The following is a 16,307-nucleotide window of genomic DNA, read 5'->3' as shown; positions in this document are numbered from 1 at the left end:
ACTTGACATAATATTATGAAGTAGTTTAAAAAGCAGATGTCCTGGCCGGGTGCGGTGGCTCATGCCTGTAATCCCAGCACTTTGGGGGGCCGAGGTGGGTGGATCACAAGGTCAGGAGATCGAGACCTTCCTGGCTAACACAGTGAAACCCCATGTCTACTAAAAATACAAAAAAAAAAAGCTGGGAGAGGTGGCGAGCACCTGTAGTCCCAGCTACTCGGGAGGCTGAGGCAGGAGAGTGGCGTGAACCCGGGAGGCGGAGCTTGCAGTGAGCCCAGATCGCACCACTGCATTCAGCCTGGGCGGCAGAATGAGACTCCGTCGCAAAAAATAAAAAACAAAAACAAAAACAAAAGATGTCTTAAAATAGTGTTTTAGAAAGAGGTGTTTAAATCATCTAGTTTGGCAAAAGCTCTGATAATGAGACAAAGAAGAAAGCACTAGTTAAGCTAATTTCATCAGACAAGGAATTTGTGAATTAATTGATCATTGCTTTATAGAAAATCTTAAACCTAGGGAGAAAAGGGAGGAAGATAGAATTGATAACCTTCTTTTCTATTAGTGATTTTCAATACTTTTATAAGTTTTGTTAGTATGAATTTCAAGATGCTGTGTTTGAATCACTAAATATCAAGTAAACAACTTTAGCCCGTATGTTCTTTTAAAACTAATAACTCAAAAATAATTACTATGGGAGTAATGAGTTGCAACCGGGTCCCATGTAACGCAGCAAATAAATAGGTTAATTTCCAAGGACTTGTATGGTTCATTTGATCTTTATTATCCACATTTTCCCAAAACTTACTTAAGTACTATTATGGCAGTCACATTAATTGTCACTGTATGAACTATAACATTTATGTCTTTTTTTTTGCATTCCCCTGTATTTTCCTTTTCTTTTTTTTTTTTATTTTACTTTAAGCTCTAGGGTACATGTGCGCAATGTGCAGGTTTGTTACATATGTCTACTTGTGCCATGTTGGTGTGCTGCACCAATTAACTTGTCATTTACTTTAGGTATATCTCCTAATGCTATCCCTCCCCCCTCCCCCCTCCTCACAATAGGACCCAGTGTGTGATATTCCCCTTCCTGTATCCAAGTGATCTCATTGTTCATTTCCCACCTATGGATGAGAACATGCGGTATTTGGTTTTCTGTTCTTCCCATAGTTTGCTGAGAATGATAGTTTCCAACTGCATCCATGTCCCCACAAAGGACACGAACTCATCCTTTTTTATGGCTGCATAGTATTCCATGGTGTATATGTGCCACATTTTCTTAATCCAGTCTGTCACTGATGGACATTTGGGTTGATTCCAAGTCTTTGCTATTGTGAATAGTGCCTCAATAAATGTATGTGTGCATGTGTCTTTATAGCAGCATGACTTATAATCCTTTGGGTATATACCCAGTAATGGGATGGCTGGGTCAAATGGTATTTCTAGTTCTAGATCCTTGAGGAATCGCCTCACTGTCTTCCACAATGGTTGAACTAGTTTACAGTTCTACCAACAGTGTAAAGGTGTTCCTATTTCTCCACATTCTCTCCAGCACCTGTAGTTTCCTGATTTTTTAATGATTGCCATTCTAACTGGTGTGAAATGGTATCTCATTGTGGTTTTGATTTGCATTTCTCTGATGGTGAGTGATTATGAGCATTTTTTCATGTGTCTGCTGGCTGTATGAATGTCTTCTTTTGAGAACTTTCTGTTCATATCCTTTGCCCACTTTTTGATGGGGTTGTTTGTTTTTTTCTTGTAAATTTGTTTGAGTTCTTTGTAGGTTCTGGATATTAGGCCTTTGTCAGATGAGTAGATTGCAAAAATTTTCTCCCATTCTGTAGGTTGCCTGTTCACTCTGATGGTAGTTTCTTTTGCTGTGCAGAAGCTCTTTAGTTTAATTAGATCCCATTTGTCAACTTTGGCTTCTGTTGTCATTATTTTTGATGTTTCAGTCATGAAGACTTTGCCCATGCCTATGTCCTGAATGGTATTGCCTGAGTTTTCTTCTAGGGTTTTTATGGTTTTAGGTCTAACATTTAAGTCTCTAATCCATCTTGAATTAATTTTCATATAAGGAGTAAGGAAAGGATCCAGTTTCAGCTTTCTACTTATGGCTAGCACCATTTATTAAATAGGGAATACTTTCCCCATTTCTTGTTTTTGTCAGGTTTGTCAAAGATCAGATGGCTGTAGATGTGTGGTATTATTTCTGAGGACTCTGTTCTGTTCCATTGGTCTATATCTCTGTTCTGGTAGCAGTACCATGCTGTTTCGGTTACTGTAGCCTTGTAGTATAGTTTGAAGTCACGTAGCATGATGCCTCCAGCTTTGTTCTTTTGGCTTAGGATTGTCTTGGCAATGCAGGCTCTTTTTTGGTTCCATATGAACTTTAAAGCAGTTTTTTCCAACTCTGTGAAGAAAGTCATTGGTAGCTTAATGGGATGGCATTGAATCTATAAATTACCTTGGGCAATATGGCCATTTTCACAATATTGATTCTTCCTGTCCATGAGCATGGTATGTTCTTCCATTTGTTTGTGTCCTCTTTTATTTCACTGAGTAGTGGTTTGTAGTTCTCCTTGAAGAGGTCCTTTACCTCCCTTGTAAGTTGGATTCCTAGGTATTTTATTCTCTTTGAAGCAATTGTGAATGGGAGTTCATTCATGATTTGGGACTCTGTTTGTCTGTTACTGGTGTATAAGAATGCTTGTGATTTTTGCACATTGATTTTGTATCCTGAGACTTTGCTGAAATTGCTTATCAGCTTAAGGAGATTTTGGGTTGAGACAGGGGGTTTTCTAAATATACAATCATGTCATCTGCAAACAGGGACAATTTGACTTCTTCTTTTCCTAACTGAATACCCTTGATTTCTTTCTCTTGCCTGATTGCCCTAGCCAGAACTTCCAACATTATGTTGAATAGGAGTGGTGAGAGAAGGCATCCCTGTCGGTGCCAGTTTTCAAAGGGAATGCTTCCAGTTATTGCCCATTGAGTATGATACTGGCTGTGGGTTTGTCATAAATAGCTCTTATTATTTTGAGATATGTTCCATCAATACCGAATGTATTGAGAGTTTTTAACATGAAGGGCTGTTGAATTTTGTCAAACGCCTTTTCTGCGTCTATTGAGATAATCATGTGGTTTTTGTCTTTGGTTCTGCTTATATGCTGGATTACGTTTATTGATTTGCATATGTTGAACCAGCCTTGCATCCCTAACATTTATGTCTTTATCACAGTTATATAGCCAGCTTCAGAGTATTATAAACTTCAGCTATTTCATAAGGAAGAATGCATCCTATCAGCTAATATTCATGAGCAAGTTAAAAAGAACTTTCATGGTGGTTTAATTATTTCTTGTCTCTAAGAGAATTCAGAATTCAAATGTACCATTTTTTTCTAAATAATATAAGTAGAATTTTCTAGTGCTGGTATGAATCTTCATTAAGTAATCATTTATTTTAATTAATTGGATTAATATGCTTCCTTCAAAGGAAGAAATGCAGTTATCTCTACACCATAATAGGATATTTTATTCTCTTTCTTGTTCTATTTTGTTTAGTTTAATGACAGACATTGCAATGTGACAGTCAGTCTGTGTATCTCCAATGCTGTACAGTACTAATGGAGCCAGCTATGCTGTAATGATATTTGTCTGAACATCATTGAAAAATGTAAATTCCTATTGAAAACCAACACTATAACCATATATAGTTGACAGAAAGTGATCTGAATTTGTAGCAAAGCTAAGTTTGAAATTATAACTAATAGTAAAGAAATGCTGCTTCCTCTTGGCATGTTAATCTGCCTGCCCAGTGTTTTTTTGTTTGTTTTGCTTTTGTTGGAAAGCTGTGGAACACTTGAACCAAACACAATCTTCTTGAAGTATAAATTCAATGATCAAAGATGCTGTGGTTAAAATAGCGTTTATAGACCCAGCAGATCAATCTTCCCTAGTGCTTCCTTCCACCAATCAGAGCCTTTGGGACTCCTGCACAGGTGTACAAAGAATGATTTGAAAGTCACTGCTCTAACCATTTTCAGAGAACTGATACAAAAGGAAGTGTCTCATAAAAAATTTTAAGGCAATTCAGAGAGATACATAGTATATCCAGAGAGCAGGTGTTTCTGGTCTATTTCTTATATTTTCCTTTTATCTCCTTGTCTAATTTTCTGAGCTAATGTAATTTTGTTATATCAAATTATAAAAGGTTTCTAGTAGAAATAAAGCAATTTAATTTTCAGGCAAGATTGCCAATGCATAGTATTTGGCATCCCTGTATTACTTACACCCTTACTTGACTGTATTTCCATTTTTTTCTGCCAATTATTCCTATTCGTTTTAGGAAGCTCACCTCAAACTCTGTGTAATTCCTTTGAGAAAGCTGAGACAATCTCAGAGAGCCGTGGCAAAAATACACATTTTAACACACAAATCTTGTTTGAGTTATATTTCACTGTAACTCGGTAAGCGGAAGGAATTAACTTTCAGCCATAGGTGCTGTGGAATATCTGGCAAGGAAAAGCTTCATGTGTGGAGCTTCTTGAATTTCACTCATTCCTCACTAGACACTTGCTTAGTTAGTTGGCCACAGAATTCTGCCTTCCCTAGATAAGTCCCTGGCAACTGAAAAAATATCTCTGAGTGGGCATATACCAAACTTGTAATGCATTTCTGAAATATGTACTTTATTTTATCAAAAACAAAAATGACTTAGACCAAACATAGAATTCTGGGTTCAGTTCCTACCCCATCACCAGTGGTTGATCTTCCAATGGTTATATAATAATATGATACAGCAGCCCATATGGGCTATTTGTCTGCAAAAATGAGGGACTGAAAATGACAGGCCTCAAATCATATGCGTATTGCCAGCTATTGTATTAAACAGCTTAGAGAAAGCTTTGCTTTTCACAAATGTATTAGAAAATATATTTCTAAAGAAATATTCATTTTTTTCTGAATTCTAGACTAATAAGTAAATAATAAATTACTGTCAATAATTAATTCACAAAGTTGACAGTTTCTAGATAGCAGCTCCTCCATCTGATCCAGGTGTCGAATCCATGGGAACCACGTCCAATGGTGAATTAGCGGGTCCCCTTCCTTTGGCAAGTTGATGTCAAGTCAGGAACCTTGCAAAGTCTGAGACATTATTCTACTTGAACAGTTAGAGGGATAAGTCGATAGATAGATCCTAACAGAAATACCATGCCTCTGAATCAAATATCAGACATGTATTTACTTACAGCAAAAGCAGTGACCAGAGTAACCGTGTAGCATTGTTTTCCAATACCAAGCAGCCCCAGGCAACACTATGAGAGCCAGACGGATTCTGCACATGCAGTGGGTTTGTACTACAGGAGGGGCATCATTTCATGGGTTGAATTGTGTCCCTCATAAAGATATGTTGAAATGCAACCCGCAGTAGTTCCAAGTGTGACCTTAGTTGAAATGGGGTCACCGCAGATGCAATTAAATTAGATGAGGTCATACTGGAGGAAGGCAGGCTCTTAATCCAATATGACTTGCATTCTTACAAGAGGAAGAAAAAAGAAAAAGAGAATGTCATGCACCGGCACAGACATGGAGGAAAGACAACTGTTTAAAGGCTGAGACAGAGATTGGAGTTATGCTGCCACAAGCCAAGGACTATTCAGGGCTACCGGAAGCTGGAAGAGGCAAGGGAGGATCATTCCTTAAAGACTTGAGAGTGAGCATGACCCTGACAACACCTTTATCTGAGACTTCTAGCCTGCAGAACTATAGGACAATAAATTCATGTTTTTCTAAACTACCCAGTTTGTGGTATTTTGATACAGAATGCCTAGGAAATTAATATAGAACCCAAAATTATAAATGTGAGGACCTACACCTTTGTAGATTTAAAGAGACAGGATATCCACCCTTGTCATCTTCTTCAGAAGTTGGGACTTTACTTTTTCCTATTTTGAGAAAGGAAGATGTCTAGGTCAAAAGGTAAGTTTCATGGGAGGTAAGAAACATTTCATTACCCTTTGAAAGGGACCACATGGCCCCACCATAAAGGAATCCTAACTATAGGCTCTAGAGCTAGGCTGTATCTCCCAATTCCTATCTTATTTTCCTTATCTTACCAGGCCACTCACTTGCAGCATCTTTTTACCTAAGAATCTTTGTTTCATGGTGCATAACAGTGGATAAAGGGACTAGTTTTACCGTGTATTCAAGGGGATTGCTAGTACCTCAATTTTCATAAAAACTTGGTAAACATTTGTTGGTTGCATGAAAAATATTGGTTATGTTTGCAATGCCAGAACAGAAGTACTATAGTCCCTCTTATACTTCCATTTTCGCTCCAATCACACAATCTATCTCAAATAACACTTATTTATTCAGTATGTCTTCAGACAAAATGTCCTCATGGTCAGAGCAAATCTGATAATTATTTATGTTGTTGATGTCAAAGTAAAAGTAAGGGTACATTATGGGTTGATGAGCACACAATTCTTTCTTTTGTGCTAGCCTAAAATTAGAGTTAGGTTAGCTCTCTGTGCTTAAAAAGAAAAGTATGTTTCAATAACACAATTATCTTTCTACTTTTCTTACTGATTCTATGTCTAAGATTATCATTAACATTTAATAATAAGTAGTATTAATAGTATACTCTATAAAACAGAATTAGACATCAATTTTAAAATCTGAAAAATAATGGGAAAATGTGGAAAATTTATTTCATATTTTAAGATGTTTCCTTTAGACTACTCTGTCCTAGGAAATTAGTAAATCATATATGGTACAGCAGCTGATACCAAAAAGACCATTTTCAGATAACAGGGAAAGTTATTCAATTATTCATATTAAACCAAGACTTTTTTATGCTTATAGGTTTGAATGCTATGAAATTGGTAATATTTCAATATTTACCAAAATATTGTCTCTACATAATTACAGGCTTTATTTTTGGTGTAGGTCATTTTCTACTCACTCGTATCTCTAATGAATTATTGCTATTTATTTTTCTGAATAGATATAGCTCTGAGTTTCTAGAAACAAACAACTGAACAACAAAAAAAAAACCTAAACAATTTTATATTCTCCAAGAGCAAAATAAAGACAAACTTTGAAAACAACATTCTAACTTGGAAAAGGTCATATTTGATTAGTGAAAAGATTGAATTATGGAGTAAATGCGAATGCTTGCAGTTTCCCTACAGTAAATCAAACTAGACTAACAAAAAGATTGATAAGTATAGCTGAGGGGAAACCAACTTAATGAGAAAATAAGAAAAATTTATAATGAGTATGTCATTGTTTATATGCAAATGGAATCATAAAGTGCTTAAATCCATTTATTCTCTTGAGTAGGTATAAGTGTATTCAGTAGTATTATTTGCACTCAATATATTCAGCAGATTTTCTTTTGAACCTCAGGTGCAGAGAATTTAGTTAATAATAACCTTCAGTTCATGTCAATTATTATTCATTATAACATCAGTCCATGAAAGTCTGCTCCTGTATTCCAACTCTACTGTCGTTCCACCTCATAGGCATCATAAAATTCACACGGATATAGTTTGTCTTATGTATAATTTATGTAAATTGATTTAGGCTATAAATCACATAGAGTTTTCTTTCTCTTTTTTATTTTTACTCAATAATATGTTTTTAAGATGTAGTCACATTTCTTTATGCATATATGGGATATTCATAATAACGCCATAATATTTTGCTATTTACATCTACCCTGTCCAATCCCTGGTGAGAGAAACTTAAATGACCCCAGGCCTCTTCTCCCACAAGTGCTACTGCAATGAAGATGCTTATGTGTGACCTTTACACTCCTTATTAGAGATCATCTCTGTAATTACAAGGAGAGGGATATGTGTCACATGATGTGTACATTTCTTATTTCAATAAATACTGCTAGATCTCTCTGCTGAAAGGGTGCTACTATGGAAACTCCCAACATCAGTCACACTTGTCATATTTCTTCACATTTTTTCCCATCACTCGGTATTATCTGATTTATTTTATGTCGATTTGACCAGTGTAACATGGTGAGTGATGATATTGACTGACTGCATTTTCCTGAATTTTAGTTGGTTTGAGATTCTTTTCGTATAATTTTAGCTTTTTGGATTTCCTCATGTGCATATTGTCTATGCATGATTTTCCCCCATTTTTCTTTTGGACTTTCTGTTTCTTTTTCTTACACAAATGCAATGATTCTTCATATATTTCCCAATATTAAATAACCATTACTTTGGAATATCATAAATATTTTACGTATTTCCCAGACATATGGATATAAGAGTGTCACACGTACAAGTCAGCTCTGATTAATCTTTCCTTCCACATGCCACTCAGCCCAGGGAAATGTTAGATATCATTACATAAAAACTAGGAACCACTGATTTAGCAGTAACACTTTGACATATTTTCGGATATATGGAAATATGTAAAATATGTTTTCCAGATATATGGAAATATGTTTTTCAAGTATATGGAAAATACATCTGAAAAAATATGTCTTAGTGTTATCACTAAATCAGTGGTTCCTAGTTTTTATGTAATGATATTGAACCATTTCCCTGGGCTGGGCAACATGTGGAAGGAAAGATTGATTCTAGCTGACTTGTATGTGTGACACTCTTGTTATCTGCTTTCCTCATGGGACATGTTTCAGCATTGCTTAACATTATTTCCTAGATTCCACCCAGAACCACATTAATACTGTCTTATTTTTTAATTCCTCAGAAGTGACACATTGGTCCATGATCTATCAGGGAAATGTGTGTGGGAGTGAAGTGGGGTGGGGATAAAGCAAAAGCATCTGTGCTTTCCCAACGTATTTCTCACTTATGTTTTATCTGGAATCTGAAAATCAAGCTTTGCCTGCTGTGCCATCCCCAGGATTGGCTTCTAGGGATGGAGCCAGCAGTAGGTGAGCACCTTACTATGAACCACCGTAGATTGGCTTAGTTTTTAAACCTATCACTATCAAAGAAATAAAATTTTTCAAGGGATAAGTCCAAATAATGTAATTTCACTATAAAACTCTAGTAATAAAAACATTTTTATTCTTTTATATTATCTCAGTGAGGGTGGTAAAATGGAAAGCTATGAGAACTAACTTACCGATCAGTTGTCCTTAGTTATATGTTGAACTTGATTGATGTCAATTTGTCAAAAGCACTTACAATATGAAATGATCTTTTCCCAAAGATATTTTCCATAATGTGACAATTTTAGCACATTAAGATGTTCTGAGTAAAAAATAGGCACATATATATGACTTAAAAGCATGGCACAGAGAAGCATTATTTGAAATCATAAAAAAGACAAAGCTTAATTTTTATTAGATAATATATAATTGATATACAATAAGTTGGAAAATTTATTTGCCCATTATAGTTTTCCATTATCCACCTAAATAAAGAAAAAAAACATAATATGTATGGTTATTTAAATCATGCCTAATTTGTCTTTAAAGGAAGTAGGCACTAATCTCTTTTCACAGAATATTTTTCTGCCTTTTTACTTAAATCAGTTACTTAGAGATGTTCAATTTATGCTTATTACATGTTTAAGAAATTGTTCATATTTCTAAAGGGATGAACTTTAATGAAAAATGCATTTGCTAGAGAAATCACATAGAAAATCTGAAGGATTTTAAAAAATACTTAAGAAGTTGGAACTTGCCTTTTAAAGTAGGGTAAAAAGTTATTAAATAGGATGAGAGGCCTTAGGGTGCAGTGAACATTTTTAATTGCATATTTAATTAGATATATACTGAAGAGATAGTGTTTGGTTTAGCTAAAGCTCATAGATTTTGAAAAAAAACCATTTTTTCTAACTTTTTAAAATCTTTTAAAAAAATAGATGAGCTGAATAGAATTTAATTTTGTTGCTATTCACTGTGAAAGGATTAGAATCTTTTATTTTCCTATGGAAAAAAAGTTGACAAGTTTATTTTAAAGCATTTCTTTTCTCTTTTAATTATCCTTGAAACTTATTTAGCACCTGAACATTTGTTTGCTTGACAGTTCAGAAAAAATTAACATAGCATCTAAATTGTATAAAATCTAACATCTTTTACATGTTTTACCACTTAACCCAGAGCTTCAATGTCTGAGTGGCTATTGACATTAAGGGTTTAGGACTAACGGCAATATTATTCTTGTTCCATATTAATTTTAATATTGCTGCAGGGCAGTATTAAATATGCATGACGTGAGTTACAAGAAACTTTTCTCCAATTTCAAGAAATGATTAAGCTTATTTTAGTATATTTAGTTTAAAACTTGAGATTCCTCTGTATATTTTAAAAGGATTTCCATTTAAAACACTTATTTTTGTTGTTGTTTTGTTGTTTAAAGAACTTCAACCATTTGTAAAACTTAACTTCAGTAATTTCACATTTCTTAAGAATACTTGATTTGAGTTTTCACTGTATTTGAGATTAGGATAGCAGTTACGTTCAAATGAGCTACCATATTTACTCCCTAAAAAGATGAGCGTACCCACGGAGAAAGTAGCTCTAATTTAATCTATAGAGAGTATATAAATGTAATTTATTTCTAGAGCAAGAAATAAGTCATTGGCTCTAATTCCCTTATGTAATGCTCTCCATCCTCAAGTAAATAAACAAACTATTCAGTAGAAAATAAAAGAATTTAGAAATAAAAGAAAGGCGTGAAGCCTGTAAGAAATAAGATGAACTGTATTATAATGTTGTAAGTAAGAGAGCTTTACTTGGTTTATTAGCAAGAACTTAGAAAAAAGATTCCTACATATATATGAATATATATTATATATATATGAACAAATATATATATAATATATATTTATATATAACACATTGTACTTAGAGAAAATTTGTGTCCTATGATACTATATGCTAAAGAGATGGGTTGTATAAGCAGTGCAGAAAAGGGGAGTTGGTTTTTGCTGCTTAGATGAGACATGTGTCACACACAAAGGCAGGAAACATAAACTATTTGAATGAGGAACAACAAAAGCTAAGTAGGAACCACCTCGAGACTAGAGTTCTTAGCGTCACAGCATTTTTTATTCTGGACAGAATAGGCTGAGAACATAAAATTACTCATGGGGGCCGGGCGCGGTGGCTCACGCCTGTAATCCCAGCACTTTGGGAGGCCGAGGCGGGCGGATCACAAGGTCAGGAGATCGAGACCACGGTGAAACCCCGTCTCTACTAAAAATACAAAAAATTAGCCGGGCGCGGTTGTGGGCGCCTGTAGTCCCAGCTACTCAGGAGGCTGAGGCAGGAGAATGGCGTGAACCCGGGAGGCGGAGCTTGCAATGAGCCGAGATCGCGCCACTGCACTCCAGCCTGGGCGACAGAGCGAGACTCCGTCTCAAAAAAAAAATAAAAAATAAAAATTACTCATGGGGCTTGAGATTGTACCCTTCTGTGTATTCCTTATGGCATCCTGAGACTTAATCATTCACTAAGGCATCTGTGAGTATCAGCTCCTATCATGATAGGAGTCTTTCGGGAGGTGCTTATCTCTTCAAATGCAATTATAATTGTCATCAGATACTGAGAGGAAGCTGAGTGAAAGAGAGGATACAGTTTGCTCCCATCATTATTGGCATTCCCTCGTATCTAGAAATGACAAATGTGCTCCTAGAGGGTAAAGTAAACTACATGGAATTGGGAGGCATGCAACAGAAAATCTAAGAGGTAGTATGCATAGCTATGGCATAGTTGAAAAACGTGGCTCATTTTCATGGATTAAAGTAACAGGGGGGCTTCTGGGTTGTTTAGAATGTGTTATTTTTGGTGGGGAGAGGTTGTTGCTTATAAAAAATAGTATATTAATTTTCCATTGACACAAATTTACCACGAACATAGCAGTTTAAAGCAGCACATGTTTATTAGCTCATGCTTTTGTAAGTCAGAAATAAAGGTATGGCGTGTGTATCAGTCCATTTTCACACTGCTGATACAGACATACCTGAAACTGGGAACAAAAAGAGGTTTAATTGGACTTACAGTTTCACATAAGGCTGGGGAGTCCTCAGAATCATGGCAGGAGGCGAAAGGCACTTCTTACATGGTGGCAGCAAGAGAAAATGAGGAAAAAGTAAAAAGAGAACCCCCGGGCAAACCTATCAGATCTTGTGGGATTTATTCACTATCATGAGAATAGCAGGGGAAAGAACTGCTCCCAAGATTCAATTACCTCCCCCTGGGTCCCTCCCACGACACATGGGAATTCTGCGAGACACAATTCAAGCTGAGATTTGAATAGGGTCACAGCCAAACCATATCAGCATGTGTCTGGCTTCCTTGCACAGGTCTCCTAAGGCTAAAACTGATGTGTCTACCTACAGGGCAGCGTGTCTTCCAGAGCTTGGGATCCTCTTCCAAGCTCAGGCAGTTGTGGCAGAATTCTGTTCCTCGAGTATGTGGGACTGACGTCACCTTCCTTGCCCTGTGTCCCTCACCATCTTAAAGATAGCAATAGAGGTTTTCCTTTGCAAGTTTAAAATCTCTGTCCTCAGTATGAGCCCAATCCCTATGAAGCACTCACTTAACTAAGTCAGGCCTATCCAAAACACCTCTTTTTCATTAAGTCAGCTGGGACATATAACATGTCCTAACTACAGAAATGAAACTCATCACATTCACAGTCCTAAGAATTTAAAAAAAAAAAAAGCATGAACAACAGGGACAAGACATTCTAGGATTAGTCCTACCAGCATGGGTTTATTGTGTGAAGTTTTATTGGCCTATATTCTTACTAACTATACACTCTGTATTCAATGTAAAAATTTATTTAAAATGCATATGTAAGTGTAAAGGAAGGAGAATAGCTAAAGAACTACAAAAGAAGACATAAGTTCATATTCAAAAAGACTGTTTTGCCAAAGTTTATCAGCTTTAGTTAAACTAGACACTACTAGTCTAGCTTGTTACTAAGTAAATGTACAACTAAAAATACCTAACACTTTGACCTGGATTGGATTTTGGTTTACAATTTTAATACTGATGTATCTTAGGAACTAGGGAGCCCTGAGGAGGGCCCCCTAGTCCCTAAGATACATCAATAGTGAAATAAGACCAGTTCATAACTCCACATTGGCCTCTAAGTGTTCAAGTTAAAGAAAAAGTTGCTCATCTAACACTTTAAGTCAAAATTATAATTTTGAATGTGTGGTACTGAACTATAAGACTTTGTAGAGAATCCAAAATTAGTTGCATGAAAATAAGAAATTTTGTTGTATGTTACAGGTGGTAATATAGATCAGTGAGGAAAAAGAAACTTTCAGTATATAGTCTTATGACAACTACTTATATACTTAAAACCAAATTTAAAAAGAACTTACTGAGCTGCTCCAGAGAACCTCAAACTTTACTAATACTGTGAGGACACAGAGAAAGCCTAGGGCTTGACTTTTTAAGAAATGTAAAATTTGACTGGGATAACCAATGATACAAGGAAACTCACATGTGCCTAACAATGCAGCACTCACGCTAAATGCGGTGTAAAAACAGAAACAGGAAAGGAGTAATAAGAGTTGAAATAGCTTTATTTCAGAGTCTTTATAGAAAATAAAGACTGTGGTATAGGTTCTGAAGGATGACTGGTACCTGAATGAGAGCAGTGGTGGAAGATCGCCCACCTGCTGTGGGTTTGAACCAGGGCATGGAAGTAGGATCTTCAGAAACGGTGACTGGGGAAAGGGTGTATGTTGTGGAGAAGTGTTCAGGCGTATGTTAGTTTACTGTGCTTTGCTTTATCGCATTTTGCAGGCACTGGAGATTTTACAAACTGAAAATTTGTGACAAGACTTCATTGAGCCAATCTACTAGCAGCATTTTCCAATATTATGTGTTCACTTTGTGCATCTATATAACATTTTGGTAACTCTTGCAATGTTTCAAACTTTAATTACTGTTGCTAGCTCTGTGATAGTGATCTGTGATCTTTTGGGATACTAATGTAATTGTTTGGGGTGCTCCAAACTGTGCCAGTATAAGACAAAAAAAATTAGTCAATACATGCTGTGTGTGTTCTGATGGCTCCACGACCAGCAGTTCCCCTATGTTCCTTCCTCTCCTCAGGTCTCCCTAGTCCTTAAGATACACCAATATTGAAATTAGGCCAATTCAGTGCTCCACATTGTCCTCTAAGTGTTCAAATCAAAGGAAGACTTGCTCGTCTATCACTTTAAATCAAAAGCTAAAGATGATTAAGTTTAGCCAGGAAAGCATGCCAAAAGCTGAGAAAGCTAGGCCTCTTGCACCAAAAAGTTAGTCAAATTGTGAACATACTAAGGATAAAGCAAAATAGCCTTATTGCTGGTATGCAGAAAGTTTTGGTGGTTTGGATAAAAGATCAAACTAGCCACAACATTCCTTTAAACCAAAGCCTAATCCAGAATAAAACCCTAATTCTCTTCAATTCTATGAATGCTAAGAGAGGTGAGAAAGTTGCAGAAAAAAAGTTGGAAGATAGTAGAGTGTGGTTCATGAGGTTTAAGAAAAGAAACCATCTCCATAAAAGTGCAAGGTGAAGCAGCAAGTGCTGATGTAGAAGAAGCAACAAGTAATCCAGATAATCTAAGATAATTGGTGAAGGTGGATACATTAAATAATGGATTTTTGATTTAGATGAAACAACCTTCTATTGGAAGAAGATGCCATCTAGGACTTTCATAGCTGGAGAGCAGAAATCAGTGACTGACTTCAAAGCTTCACAGAATAGGCTGAGTCTCTTGTTAGGGGTTAATGCAGGTGGTGACTTTAAGTTAAAGCCAATGTTAATTTTATTTACCATTCCAAAAATCCCAGGGCTATTAAGAATTATGCGAAATCTACTATACCCGTACTCTATAAATGGAACAACAAAGCTTGGATGATAGCATGTCTATCTGTTTATAGCATGATTTCCTGACTGTTTTAAGCCCACTGTTGAGACCCACTGCTCAGGAAATAAAGTTTTCTTTCAAAATATTACTGCTCATTCACAATGTACCTCATTACCCACCTGCTCCAACAGGGATGTGCATGGAGATTAATGTTGTCATGTCTGCTAACGTAACATTCATTCTGCAGCCCATGGATCAAGGAGTAATTGTAACTTTCAAGTCTTATAATACATTTTTTAAGTCTCTAGTTGCCACAGATAGTAATTCTTCTGATGCATCTGGGCAAAGTAAATTGAAAATTGTCTGGAAAAAGTTCTCCATTCTAGATGCCCTTAAGAACATTCATGATTCATGGGAGGACGTAAAAATATCAATATTAATGTGAGTTCAGAAGAAGTTGGTTCCAACTCTCATGACTGACTTTGAGGGGTTCAAAGTTTCCATAGAGGGAGTCACTGTGGATGTGGTAGAAATAGCATGAGAACTATAGACAAAGGTAGAGCCTGATATTGTGACTCAATTGCTGCTATTGCTTGATAAAACTTGGATAAATGAGGAGTTGCTTCTTATGGATGAACAAAAGCAGTGGTTTCTTGAGATGGAATCCATTCCTGGTGAAGATACTGTGAGCATTGTTGGAATTACAACAAAGGATTTAGAATATTATACAAACTTAGTTGAAAAGGTGACAAGTTTGAATAATCTAGATTATTACACAAACCTTAGTTGAAAAGGTTTGAATGGATTAACTCCAGTTTTGAAAGAAGCCCTGTGGGTAAAATGCTACCAAATTGCTTCACACACTACAGATTACTTGTTCATGAAAGCAAAGGTAAAATGGATGCAGTAAACTTCATTGTTGTTTTATTTCAAGAAATTGCCATAGCCATGCCAACCTTCGGCAACCACCACCCTGATCAATCAATAGCCATCAGCATTGAGGCAAGACCCTTGACCAGCACATAGATTAAAATTCCCTGAAAGTGCAGATAAAAATATTTTATTCTTAAAAATAATGATTAATTTAAGGTATGTACTTTTTTGACATAATGCTATTGTATTTATTAGACTACAGTACAGTATAAACATAACTTTTGTATGTACTGGAAAAGCAAAAAAATTGTGTGACTTGTTGTATTGTAATACTGCCTTTATTGTGGTGGTCTAGAACCAAACCCACAATATCTCTGAGGTGTGCCTGTATTTGATTAGAATGACTGGGGATAATTTGTGGAGTGTTGAAAATTCAAAGAGCCACTATGTATCACAGAGAACAGCTGGAAAGCAACATGATGAAAGTGGCACTTCATAAAGATTAATTTGGGGGTGATGTATAGGTAATAGAAGATCTTGGAAATGCAAAGGCAGGGAAACCAGATGGTAATTTCCATAATTCAAGTTGGAAGTTTGGTACG

Source organism: Papio anubis, chromosome 15, assembly GCF_008728515.1.
Source record: "Papio anubis isolate 15944 chromosome 15, Panubis1.0, whole genome shotgun sequence".
Lineage (NCBI taxonomy): Eukaryota > Metazoa > Chordata > Mammalia > Primates > Cercopithecidae > Papio > Papio anubis.
The sequence above is the reverse complement of the archived record's forward strand: the minus strand, read 5'-3'. Positions refer to the sequence as shown.